Source organism: Periplaneta americana, chromosome 11 (assembly GCF_040183065.1).
Source record: "Periplaneta americana isolate PAMFEO1 chromosome 11, P.americana_PAMFEO1_priV1, whole genome shotgun sequence".
In the NCBI taxonomy this organism is placed as follows: domain Eukaryota; kingdom Metazoa; phylum Arthropoda; class Insecta; order Blattodea; family Blattidae; genus Periplaneta; species Periplaneta americana.
The window spans coordinates 135,372,250-135,385,339 of record NC_091127.1 but is presented as its reverse complement, the minus strand read 5'-3'; the positions used below and the strand labels follow the sequence as shown (position 1 = coordinate 135,385,339).

At 36.8% G+C, this 13,090-nt stretch overlaps 1 protein-coding gene and 2 non-coding genes across 3 annotated transcripts in view; all 3 read right to left on the bottom strand.

Annotated features, from left to right (window-relative positions):
- LOC138709374 (leucine-rich repeat-containing protein 24-like) overlaps positions 1–13,090 on the bottom strand; it is a 651,569-nt gene that overhangs the window by 595,329 nt on the left and 43,150 nt on the right. The gene's annotated exons all lie outside the window — the stretch shown is intronic.
- Positions 6,422–6,494, bottom strand: TRNAN-GUU (transfer RNA asparagine (anticodon GUU)). The gene has a single exon. It is a non-coding gene; the product is annotated as a tRNA-Asn (tRNA).
- TRNAN-AUU (transfer RNA asparagine (anticodon AUU)) lies at positions 11,789–11,864 on the bottom strand. The gene has a single exon. It is a non-coding gene; the product is annotated as a tRNA-Asn (tRNA).

Sequence of the window (13,090 nt, the reverse complement as noted above, 5' to 3'; positions counted from 1 at the left end):
ATGACGAAAAACTGAATTCCTCGTAAACCGAACTTTTTTTTTTTCGTTGTTGGTAACTCTATAGCATCTATTAGATGCTTTATGGTTGTGCTAATAGATGGAGTTACTTGTCAACAATGTGACGCTGAAACGTGTGTTCAGGTTACTGCCCAGCGACAGTCCTGATGTATTTTATATGTTTTATGATTGGTTAATTAATATTAACCCGGTACACTCACAATCACACTCACATTCATACAAATTTCCAGACTCTAGACACCCAGAGAATTCCTCTTCAAGAAAAATTCACCGAGAGCAGAGCCCGGGAATCGAATCGGGACCTTTTGATCTGGAAGCCAGCATGCTGACCAACAGACCACGGAGGCAGTCTGAACAATTAAAAAAAAAAAAAAAAAAGACAAAGCGGATGTTACAAATCTTCAAATATATTTATAGTAACTTGCAAAAATGAAATTACTTCCTATTTATGTTTTACGAAATTAAATTAAATTGGACATAATACGTTTTGATCCATACATGATAGAAAATTTCGTCATCAAAAATGTATAATAAGAAGAGACATAAAATAACGCACCATTGTTATCAGCATCAAATATTAATATTAGGACATGTGAATACCAAACGACAATTTATAATTTTAAAATCTTGTCATACAGAGTGTTCATAAAATATTTTCTGTCAAAAGCCTTGGTTCATTGAAATCTCAAACTTCTTCAACCCTCCCTCTCCCTTTAGCCGGTCACAAACCACAATACCACCATCATCCTTATAGCCTGTAAACTTTAGCCGGCCACAAACTACAATAGCATCATCCTTACAGCCTGTAATAGCCTGAATTGATTATATTAGATTAGAAATCTAAGTACGAGTGTCTTATGGTCCTCCAGTCATTCACAAAACTTTTGCTTAATATTATTTACATCATTTTCTTCGATTCTCTGCTTTTTGGTCCAATTAGTTATAGTTCAGGAACAAGACGCATTGTTTTTACATTTTTAAAAATGCTCATAAATATCATAGGTGGAATCTATTTTTATCCTGTTACAGTTCCATCTTTAATTGACTTCTGTACATAATAATTAGTTTTATTTCACTGATGTCATGAATCTTCTTATAATATTCATTCAATGTTTTGTAGTTCCTCACATTCCATTCTTCACTGAAAATGTGAACGCAACCCACAGATTAGTTTAATGTTGTACTTTTTAGGTGTCAGCAGTTCAGAGGTTTTTCCGAAGATGTTTTTCCAACTCAATAAAATGAATCTGGGACATAATACGATTTGATTCATACACTTACAGGACCGAATACGATTTAAAACAACAGCCACTTTTAAACACTTCTTTTTACGCTTTAAAAATACGATTTGAAACGATCAGACTTCACAGCATGAATATCGAATAAGAAACTATAAGAAAATTATCAAACTCAATTTCGTCGGTGGACTTAATACGGTTTGAAACGATGTTCCTCATTTGGATTTGAAGATTCTTGCTGTAAGCATTAGCAAGACATACATCTCAATCTAAAGTTTATATTTCTAACGTTTTCTGTTCCATCACTAGAGACAAACAAAATTCTTGAATAAAAGGGACTAAAATTCTTGGTTAAAAAGGATAAAAATTCTTGAGTGAAAACGAAAATTTGAGTAAACCTGAAATTTTCACCCTGTTTTATTAAATTATTATGTTGCTTAAGATAATTGACAATTACAATTACATATTCAAAGTTTTACGTTGACAACAATTCTAAGATATTTATTTTATTATTTATTTATAACATTATTTAACATTCAAAGTTGTATGTAGACAACAGTTCCAAGTTTGTCATTGTAAGGTTTCTTCTTCTATTTGTTAACACACATGAGAACTGTGGAAAAAAACGTTCACAGTCAACATTAGAAACTGGAACCCATATAGCTTGGAATGCTCCGTCCACAAAATCACTGTGATCTTCACGTACCGGTAACGACAGCAAACCTTCTCGCACTCAAAGTCCAGGACTATTTTTAACTATGTCCTTCAGTTCACTGTATGCATGTACTGCTACATCAGGTAACAGATTCTTTAAGGTTGGCACCTCATCAAAGAGAGGTTTCAAACCGCTTTCAGTTGCATCAAATCGTATACGAACCATTTCAACTCACGCCATCTAGCGCTAGCATTCCAAACCTTGTGCATTTTTCAAACAGAACTTCTAAAAATTTTCAAATTTAGATAATGCATTTATTAATTGCTGAAAAATTGCGTCTTTTCGCGAATAACGACAAAAAATGTGCTAAATTCGAGAGTCATAGGATTTTTGCGATTTTTCGCGAGTGTTTCGCGAGGTGAAACGTGTAATTATATATATATATATATATTTTAGGTGAACCATATTTTAAACTATGTTTATTTGGTTTTTAGGCCTTTCGCGATTTCGCGAGTCACGAATTTTGACTGTCTCTATCCATCACTAATGACATGAAGCAATCGGGGGGCGGTAAACTGTACACACGTTTCAGGTATATTACCTAAAAGAAGGTAATTTACACATATGTAATTTGCACACACCGATTTTGGATATGTAATCTACACACTCAAACAACCCAGGTAATAAAAACAGGATGTAAATAATTGCACACGGAGCTATAATGGCATGTATTTCCTTTGAACATACTCCTATTACAATATTAACGTATTAACCAATCATTTATATTGTTAGGTGGTATTTTGTTCGCTTAATGAATTCCAATCGGGATATATGCTTCTCAGTAAAATCTTTTATATTTCTCTCTATAGATTCTTCTTTAAGGAGCCTTATTTTTAATTTTTGCTGCAGTAGATATCCCCTGAATTTTCACGTATATGTATATTTGAAATTCAATTAACCTGTTTGTAAAAGTATAAATATCAGGATGAGCAGAGTAAAATGTCTTGTTGAATCTAATATGAAAATACAGACATTAATTAGTTGTACACTGCAAGCTTTTTGTTTTAGCTGCCCAGATTGAAGGAGGAAAGGTAGCGTCATCGTCTACATAGGTGTCTACTAAAATAAATAGTCACAAAAGTTATCTAGCTTTTCATCTTGTGGCTTAATGGCCACTAAATCAGATACAGTACAGTCACCATCCTCATGTAGTCTAAAAATGGTAGAGCGAATACAAATTTTAACCATCTGTCGATTTCAGAATCACTTTCATATTTGTTTATTAAACCATATTTTTTTTAATCTGACGAAGCCAAGATTGACTTAGGTGGAACGTACATGCATTCAATGACATTGGCATCACTCCGTACAACATTTATTGCAGCATAGATATCACTTATAAACAACTGTGTTCAAGGACCAATACTTCATGTTGAACTGCTGTGTAACTATCCATCTGAGTCAGTCTAATAGGGATATCTTATGCGAAGTTTTACTGCTAGATAGCAGGAGCGTTCCATGCGGCGCAACATGTTGCAGGGCTATGTTATATCACATGCTACAGTTGATTACGTTTTCCCGATTGTTGGTTTTCTTTGCGCATCAAAATTATATTTACAATTATTTTGTATAACCTTGTATAATTTAATATAATTCAATATTTTCTACCTCATAATTTAATTTAATTTACAATAAATAATAACGTAAACCTGTATAATATTGAGCGATTCCCCGAGATGGGTGGGAAAATCTGCAGTATGCAGAATATAGATACGAGTAAATTGAATGTTCATGAACCTAAACGAGAACTCTGAGAGCGAGGTGCACGAATAAAAAAAAAAATAGGAACTATCGGGTTGTCGAAGGTGAATATTGCCCTCTTTAATCATTAGTATTTAAGAACCGTACGCTAAAAACAGGATATGCAGCCACCAATGTGTTCTTTTTATAGGGACGGCACTATCGAGATTGAATTCCTTGTATTTTTTTCTATAGTTGCAGACAGATCAAATGCAATTTTTAATAGGATGATATAATATGATCGCAGTAGTATCACGATTAGTCGTGCGTTTTGTAGGTTAAGGACATGCAGTTTTGAATAGTATGTAGGATGATTTTGAAAATTTGAAGTTAAAACATAGTTTTAATAATTAGGGTACAGTACATTAAAAACATTATTCACGAAATGGGTTCCACTACGGATCGTCCTGGATAATAAACATCCCAGTTTATCGAGAGTTTACTGCAGGCGTAAACTTCGGAGACTCCTACAACTACTGCATATAATCTAAGCTAATATAGCTCGCTGTCGAGGTTGTATATGTTTTTATTAATTTTTCTTTTTCCTCTTCCAAAATGAAACTGTAGTCAACAATTCCTTACTTGAAGTAGTTACTTTTATTTAAGAGCTAGCACTTTCGGGGTGAAATTTAATTACTTATAATTTTTAAGATTTAAAGCATATATTCCGAATATTTCAGGACCTGATTGAAGACAAAAAGCTTTCCCTGGTGTTTACATATAGGAACAGAACAAAAATTTGGCATTTTGAGTTGCTTTTAAGAGTATTTAATATACTAATACACTACGTAAATCCTCAATGTTTATATATTGGAAAACAAATGCACACGCAAAGCGCATCCCGCAAAGTACACGCGCGCTATCTGTTGGTGCTAGTTCAGGATATCCCTATTCATACAGTACCAGTACCTCTCTCCTTTCATTACAATTGTCAATTGTGTTTATCGCTCGTAACATTGGTTGACATTGCGTTCGATTTATATGTAATTTATTAAAAAAAATAAATAATCCGAGTCATGCTGTGTGTGCAGTTTACATACGACCCTTACTACCTAGGTTTTGTTGTGTGTGCAGATTACATGCCACAAATGTACCCTACAGCAAAGGTATGGGAAAAATATACCTGAAATGTGTGTAGTTTACCTCCACCCGAAGCAATCCTTCAGAACAGCGGGGTTCATGAAGTGATCCGTCACAACAACAGAGAACAACTTACTAGACGAGAGAGACACTTGCGCATGTGATTATTTTCCTCCGAGAGCCTCTGTGATCACACCTACTGACATTCTACGCGTTTGTTACGCAAATGACAGCCTCGTTCTGTATTCTTTCAGATGAGGGTTTGCCGAAGCTGAAGGAAAGTCAACAAGAGGCAGATCCACTACTCCCCTGAGACGACGAAATTGACCCTTCTGAGTGGTCTTTGGCCTCATCCGCCGGCCGGAGGGCTTGTCATCCTGACAGTAAAAAACATCCCCACAGAGGGGAAGTGAGAAGTCTCTCTGGCTTGACCGCTGGGGCGCCACATTCGAGACATGGGCGGAATTGAAAGCCCCATGACGCGCCGACACACAACCCATTCCCGCGAGCCACCTACCACTTAAAGTAGACCACCGGCACTGGCAAAGTAAAAATCACGCAATATAATAGTAATATAAGTTACAAGAGCGGTATGTTGACGGTTTCATGTTCGAGGAAAAGATTGAAAAAGCGAAACGTAGTTGAGCTTTTTTAATTTCCGAGAACATGAAAACAAACATACCGCTCGTGTATCGTACATTATTTTGTGCGAAGATCGTTTATTACATACCTGAAAGACGAATTACTAATTAGTTGCAATGAAATCTCCATGTTGGTTTCTGTTTAATGACGGCAACTTCGGAACACCAAAATATCTTTCTTTAACATTGTTGCTATAAAATGTTTTCTGTGTTTACTATACTCCAACAGGCCGTGATATACGTCTGTCTTTTTTTTCCCCCAGTCTATAAATGCGAACTTGAAACAAACGGTAAGGTTATATAATGATTTATTTTTCATTTTAATATTTTAACAATATTATTTATATAACATATTGCAGTAATAACATCGGCATCTGGAATCTTGTTGATTTTTTCACGGCTTCCTTAATGTTACTTGTATCAGGAATGCAATAAGTTTCGTGGAGTAGTAGACTTTACTTAATTTTTGCAAATATTTAAAAACAATAATTAACATTGCAATTTAGGTGAAATTGCAGTGGTAAGTTTCCAATTTATAATTATTACTATGTTAAACGTCTCTAAAAATAATATGTTAAAAGCCTAAAGCAGTAAAATGAATGTCGCGCTTAAGCGGTAAGAAGAGGGAAATTGTTATGTATGTTACGTTGGGAATACTGAATGTGGTATTTCACACTTACCGCGTATTGGTTCTGTGCGGAAAACAAGCAAATATGCACGATCTCGCACAAAATATTGTGTTTTATTCTCTCATGCTTCAGTTCTTTCTTCTTCATACCTTCTTTTCCCTTAATATCGTCCTTCCTTCATTTCGTGTAATTTTTTCCTTTTCATTTCCTTTTCTGAGGTATCATTTTCTTCGACTCTTTTTTATCTTTCGTAGTTTTCGCAACTCTTTCGGTACAAACAATCGTGCTGTTTAATACAAATCAAGATTTCAGGTATAACTCTCTGTAAAGTTGATTTGAATAATTTCGACGGAAAAATTGTTCCCGGGCCGGGCATCGAACCCGGGACCTTTGGTTTAACGTACCAACGCTCTACCAACTGAGCTACCCGGGAACTCTACCCGACACCGATCCAATTTTTCCCTCTGTATCCACAGACCTCAAAGTGGGCTGACAACAGTCAAGCAACCAACTTCGAGTGCACACTAACTCCGTGTGACTTAAATTGTGGTTTTCTGTTAACGAACAGTCCCTCGGTATCCACACACCTCAAAGTGGGCTGACAACCGTCAAGCAACCAACTTCGAGTGCACACTAACTCCGTGTGACTTAACTTGTGGTTTTTCTGTTACAGACTGTTCGTTAACAGAAAACCACAATTTAAGTCACACGGAGTTAGTGTGCACTCGAAGTTGGTTGTTTGACGGTTGTCAGCCCACTTTGAAGTCTGGATACAGAGAGAAAAATTGGATCGTTGTCGGGTAGAGTTCCCGGGTAGCTCAGTTGGTAGAGCGTTGGTACGTTAAAACAAAGGTCCCGGGTTCGATGCCCGGCCCGGGAACAATTTTTCCCTCGAAATTATTCAAATCGTGTTGTGTTTTACTTGTGTTTGTGAGAGCAATATTTTCGTCAGTTTCGGAAATATCGATTTTCTCGACTTTTCATGTTGTAATTTTCTTATTGCAGTGTTAGGGACATAATTGTAAGTAGGCTACGTGTTTGAATACAAGATAATAATGAAAGGCACAAAAAAGTTATTATACAGGGTGGACCGCTCGAATGTCAATTGTATGTGTCTAATGTCAATTGTATGTGACTGATAAGAGGTTGAAGATAGAAACCTACAGTAACGTTTATATGAAAGGAAAACTCAACAAGTTTCGATATGCACATCACCATATCTCTACGTGAGCTCCAACTGTCACTGTGACGATATCGAGGAGATGAACGATTTCTTGCCAGGCACGTTGGAGCATGTCTTCTGGAATGCTCTCAATAGCCTCTATGATGCGCTCCCGAAGATCACGAAGGTCTCTGACTGGGGTGGCATATACTTTATCTTTGACGTAACCCCAGAGAAAGAAATCGTATTGGCGAATTGCACTCGTTTGGGTTTGTCATCTGGCTCCAGACGTTGCATTAACTGAACTTTTTATGCATACAGTTTGAGATGTTTGTGGACAATTCGTTGCAATGTTGATTTTGGTACTTGAAGTTCCTGCGAAGCTCTTCTTAATGACTTCTGCGGGCTTCGCTCATACGCGGCTTGAACATTTGCAACCATTTCGTCAAATGTTCTACGACCACCACCATGCTTCTTCAACACCGATCCTGTAGCTAAAAATGTATCGTGCCACTTCTTAATGCTTTTAGCAGTTGGAGCTTCATGGTTAAACACTCGCCGATACTCCCTCTGAACTCTAACAATTGATTTAAACTCCGCATACCACAACACAGTTTGCGCTTTCATCTGCGGTGTCGCCATTTTGACAATCGATACAATCTACGAAAAGAAACGTGTCTGCGCACCATCTACCGATAGGATTCGAAACTTATTGAGTTTTCCTTTCATATAAACGTTACCGTAAGGTTCTATCTTCAACCTTCACCAGTCACATATAATTTAAATTAGGTACATTCGAGCGGTCCACCCTGTACACTTCAACATCTTGCGGCTTACGGTTTTCAAGGGAATATGTTTCTAACAACGAAGATAATAATTAATAATAAACCAACAGAGCATGTAAATTGGTTTAACTGTCTCAGATGTGTAATTTCAAATGAACGCGTAAGTGATATACAGGGTTATTCCCGAGAATTTACCGTCACTTACGGAGCTTATTTCCGAAGACATTCTGAGCAAAAAATGTCATATAAACATTTGTCCTAATCTCAATATTTTCAGAGTTATACTAATTTTAAGTTGTCAGTAAAATACTTTTTTTTCTTTACTTTTAAGGGTGAAAGAATATTACAAATAGAGAAAGAAATATTCAGAAGTTTCATTCCTTTAATTGGATAGTATTCTGAAGCTAAAAATGTGTTGTTAATTGCTTTGTACAGATTTTTTTGTTTCAATTTTTATCTAAAAATTATATAATTCTTACGCACTTATCACAAAAATTGTTACAAATCACACGACTTTAGGAACTTGAGCCTTTACAGTTTAATTATGTATCCTAAAGTACAGTCTTGAAGAATTTACAAGAGTGGAGTGATGTATAACAATTGTGTGATAAATGCGTAAGAAAAATGAAATTTTGTAGTTAAAAATTGAAAAAAAAATCTGAACGAAGCAAGTATGGAATTCACAATACATTTTTAGCGTCAGAATACTAGCTAATTTAAGAAATGATACTCCTGAGTAGTTCAATCTTTATCTGTAATATTCTTTTACCCTTAAAACTAATGGTATTTTACAAATAACTTCAAATTAATGTAAGTCGGAAAATATTGAGATTAGGACACATGTTTATATGACATTTTTTCTCAGATTGACTTCGAAAATGAGCTCCGTAAGTGACAGTAAATCCTCGTGAATCACCCTGTAGACACAAAGCTTTCGAAATGTTAATAATTAACAGAAGCAAGAAAAAAATCCTATAAAAAAGTAAGACAGGAAATTATACTGAAGTTCTATAGAGTGATGGCTGTACCAACGCTGATCTGCGGATCAGAAATATGGATTCTAACATCAAAACAAAAAATAGAAGAATGGGGAAAAATGAAATTCCTAAGACATGTGACAAGATGAAGTCTGCTATATTATAAATGAAATATAGCTATAAGTGAAGAGTTAAATATGTCTAGTGTTTTGGAAATAATAGAAAATTATATACGAAGATACTCGTAGCATGAACGTGTGTTCAGAATGGAACCAACACGTTTACCACAAATACTCTAATGGTCTTATTAATAAAACCGTGTATAGCTTTTATACGAGACTTGTGCAGAGTTGGACACAAAACTTTACTAATAAACCATGCATAAGCGATGGATGTATAAATAGTCTGTAACTATACATAGAAATTGCTTTCCTGTAGTTATATACACGAAAATCCTTGTTTAAGCGTTGTAGATAGAGAAAAAATGGCCACCCCTCTAACAGCTGTTCGTATCGATTGTCATTTTATGATGAAGGTTGCCGTATAACCACAGAAGAACAAACCAAAGAGCACAGAATAATTAGATTAATATTGCTGTAGCTGCACTCTTTGACCAAAATATAGAGTGGTAATCGATCAGGCCCAGTTGTACTATCGATACTTAGCGCGGCACACTAGCGCGCACTATCGGATGCAAGAACCTCAGTTATTCTATTACTTTCATAATAAAGTAATAACGAAACTATGACGTAGCTGTATAACAGTTGTACTGTTACACACAACGTATGTAGTGATTGTTAGTAAGAAATTTACACACGACTTATATGCTGGGTAACTTTCGGTGCTGGACCCCGGACTCATTTCACCGGCATCATCACCTTCATCTCATTCAGACGCTAAATAACCTAAGCTGTTGATAAAGCGTCGTCAAATAAAATAAATAACCTACTTATAAACGAACTATTTATTATGTAAGTGTAGTCGACCTGGTTGGCGAGTTGGTATAGCGCTGGCCTTCTATGCCCAAGGTTGCGGGTTCGATCCCGGGCCAGGTCGATGGCATTTAAGTGTGCTTAAATGCGACAGGCTCATGTCAGTAGATTTACTGGCATGTACAAGAACTCCTGCGGGACAAAATTCCGGCACATCCGGCGATGCTGATATAACCTCTGCAGTTGCGAGCGTCGTTAAATAAAACGTAACATTGTAATATGTAAGTGTAAGACAAACGTCTGTATAAGAGTTTTTATTAGTAAGACCATATACATATAAACCTAAAGAGAGGCGAAGTATTACACGACCAAAAAGAAAACAGAATTACCAGTTTCACGCAGTCTACCGACAGCATACTGAATCGGGCATCCTGTCTCGGACAGAACGGTTTTGTCTCTGACCGTTCGATGTGACGGTGATTACACGCATTCTTAAGATGCTGCCGGCCTTAACCTTGGTTGATGCGGAGACGGAACAGGCTGATATGATGAGCACCATTACAAAAAGTACTCTTAGTATAAGATACGCTTCTGAAACGTGGCAATTAGGGAGAAGTGTCAGTTCTAAATTTAAGTAAACTAGGCTTTTTTCGTCGGTCAGTCAGAACATAAAAAAGAAAGGAATTGGGAATTGTGTCATACGAGAAAATATGCAAATAAAAGCCACTGTCATTGATTATAATACAAATAATACAACTGATTAAGATGATTTAAGCTTAAATATGTAAAAAGAATGGAACCTGACAGATTTCCAAAATCTGTTATGAAGTGATATAGGAATGCGAAGAAAGACGGAAAAAAAAAAACGAAAAAAAACGTTGTACAAGAAAATAATTTGAAGCAATTCAAGAAACAGGACTTCGGCAGGATTAGTGGACGCATTGGGGGGGGGGGGCTTTATTTTTGTGAATAAGAAGACGTCAACGACGTTAACAAACTCGATACCGGGAGGGAGGGAGGAAAAGAGACAGAGACAGAGAGAGAGAAAAGTCCGTACCGGTAACAACACATCTATAAATATAATTTTAACTAAATTAACACATGCATAACTGGATACATGTTACAAGAATTAATGTGGAAAGATTACTTACTTACTTATTTACTTAAGTATGGTCCCCTTTAAGCCTGACGCACATTATAGTGTACATTGTTTCTTCGAATGTCTTCGATAATTTTAAATATTTTGAAAAATTCAATCTGATATAAATGGAGTATATTATTTTTGAAACATTTGTATACCTGAATTAAAAATAAAATTTAAAATTTTGGGGCTCCAGGGGTCAAAGTTGTCCCAAAATTTTGATTTTCTGGGAAGACTTAATTTGGGAATTTTGGATCCCCAAAATAATTACATGACCAGTTTTTTTTTTATTTTGTTTAATATAAATTCAGGTCAGAAGGGGTTAAGGAGCCCGCAGGTTCATTTCCGCCCTCATATAAGCCCGACATCGGTCCCTATCCTGTGCATGATTAATCCAGTCTCTATCATCATATCCCACCGCCAACAAATCAATTTTAATATTATCCTCCCATTTACGTCTCGGCCTCACCAAAGGTATTTTTCCCTGCGGCTTCCCAACTAACACTTCATATTCATTTAAGGATTCGCCCATACTGCTACATGCCCTGCCCATCTCAAACGTCTCGATTTAATGTTTCTAATTATGCCAGGTGAAGAATACAATGCGTGAAGTTCTGCGTTGTCTAACTTTCTCCATTCTCCTGTAACTTCATCTTTCTTACCCCAAATATTTTCCTAAGAACTTTATTCTCAAACACCCTTAATCTCCGAATAATTTCAAGGGAAAAATTGTTCAGGGCCGGGCATCGAACCCGGGACCTTTGGTTTAATGTACCAACGCTCTACCAACTGAGCTACCCGGGAACTCTACCCAACACCGATCCAATTTTTCCCTCTATATCCACAGACCTCAAAGTGGGCTGACAACCGTCAAGCAACCAACTTCGAGTGGATCGGTGTCGGGTAGAGTTCCCGTGTAGCTCAGTTGGTAGAGCGTTGGTACGTTAAACCAAAGGTCCCGGGTTCGATGCCCGGCCCTGGAACAATTTTTCACTCGAAATTATTCAAATCAACTTTACAGGGAGTTATACCTGAAATCTTGATTTGCACCCTTAATCTCTGTTCCTCTCCCAAAGTGAGAGCCCAAGTTTCACAACCAATGAGGAAAGATTATCTCTACAAATTTTTAACTTCCAACCTACAAGGAAAATCAGAGTAAAAAATGCTTCTAAAACGTTTGACAGACATTCATTTAACCGCTGAAATGAAGTGCTCTGTGTAAACGATGCAATATTCGCAAATAAAACGAAACTATTCCGATAAAAAAAATATCCCAACACAGTCTTTCATCCATCACAAATTCCACTTCAACTCTCCGGTATTTTAACTCTGGAACATGTTGTGGAAAGCCTATCTGTGAACGTTCGACAACGAGAGAAGACATACAGAAACTTTAATTATAGAAACAAGTCAAAAGCGGACACTAACGACGATTTAAATTTTAAATACGCGTCGAGCTGAAAGCATTAAAAATAAGAATCGATCCGAAAACTGACCTTTATCTGAGCGTGGGTGTGAGTTTGAGGACCTCGGTGTAGACAAACAAAAAACTGTTTGATCCATGCACCTGTAGGAAGCTTAGGGCCAGAGGATCAATCATAGAAGGAATAAAAAGACCAGCCAGGCAACTTTCCGAGTAAACCTTCAACCTTTCAATATTAATGAGACCGTCTCGTAATATGAAAAATGCATCTGGCAGATTGGTTACAGTCCATCCCTGGGTAACATGCTGACATTAGAGATTGGAGCGAAGCGAGAGGCTAGGAACACAATGATACATTTCCGGGCTTACTGGGACGTCAGGAAAGCTGCTGCGTCTATCTAGACAGGATCTTCAACAAGACGAAAGAGTATGGATCAGCGGTAATCTCTTGCTGCCAGACAACATAAGCAACTTTCATCTACTGCTGCTAGTCGTTTTCTTTTGTGGAGAGAGAGCGCGCGCTTATACAGTAGTCGTGCAGCAAAAAAATAGGCCGCACAACGCATTTATGTGGGAGAAATCAGATGACTGACAAACGGGATAGATGTA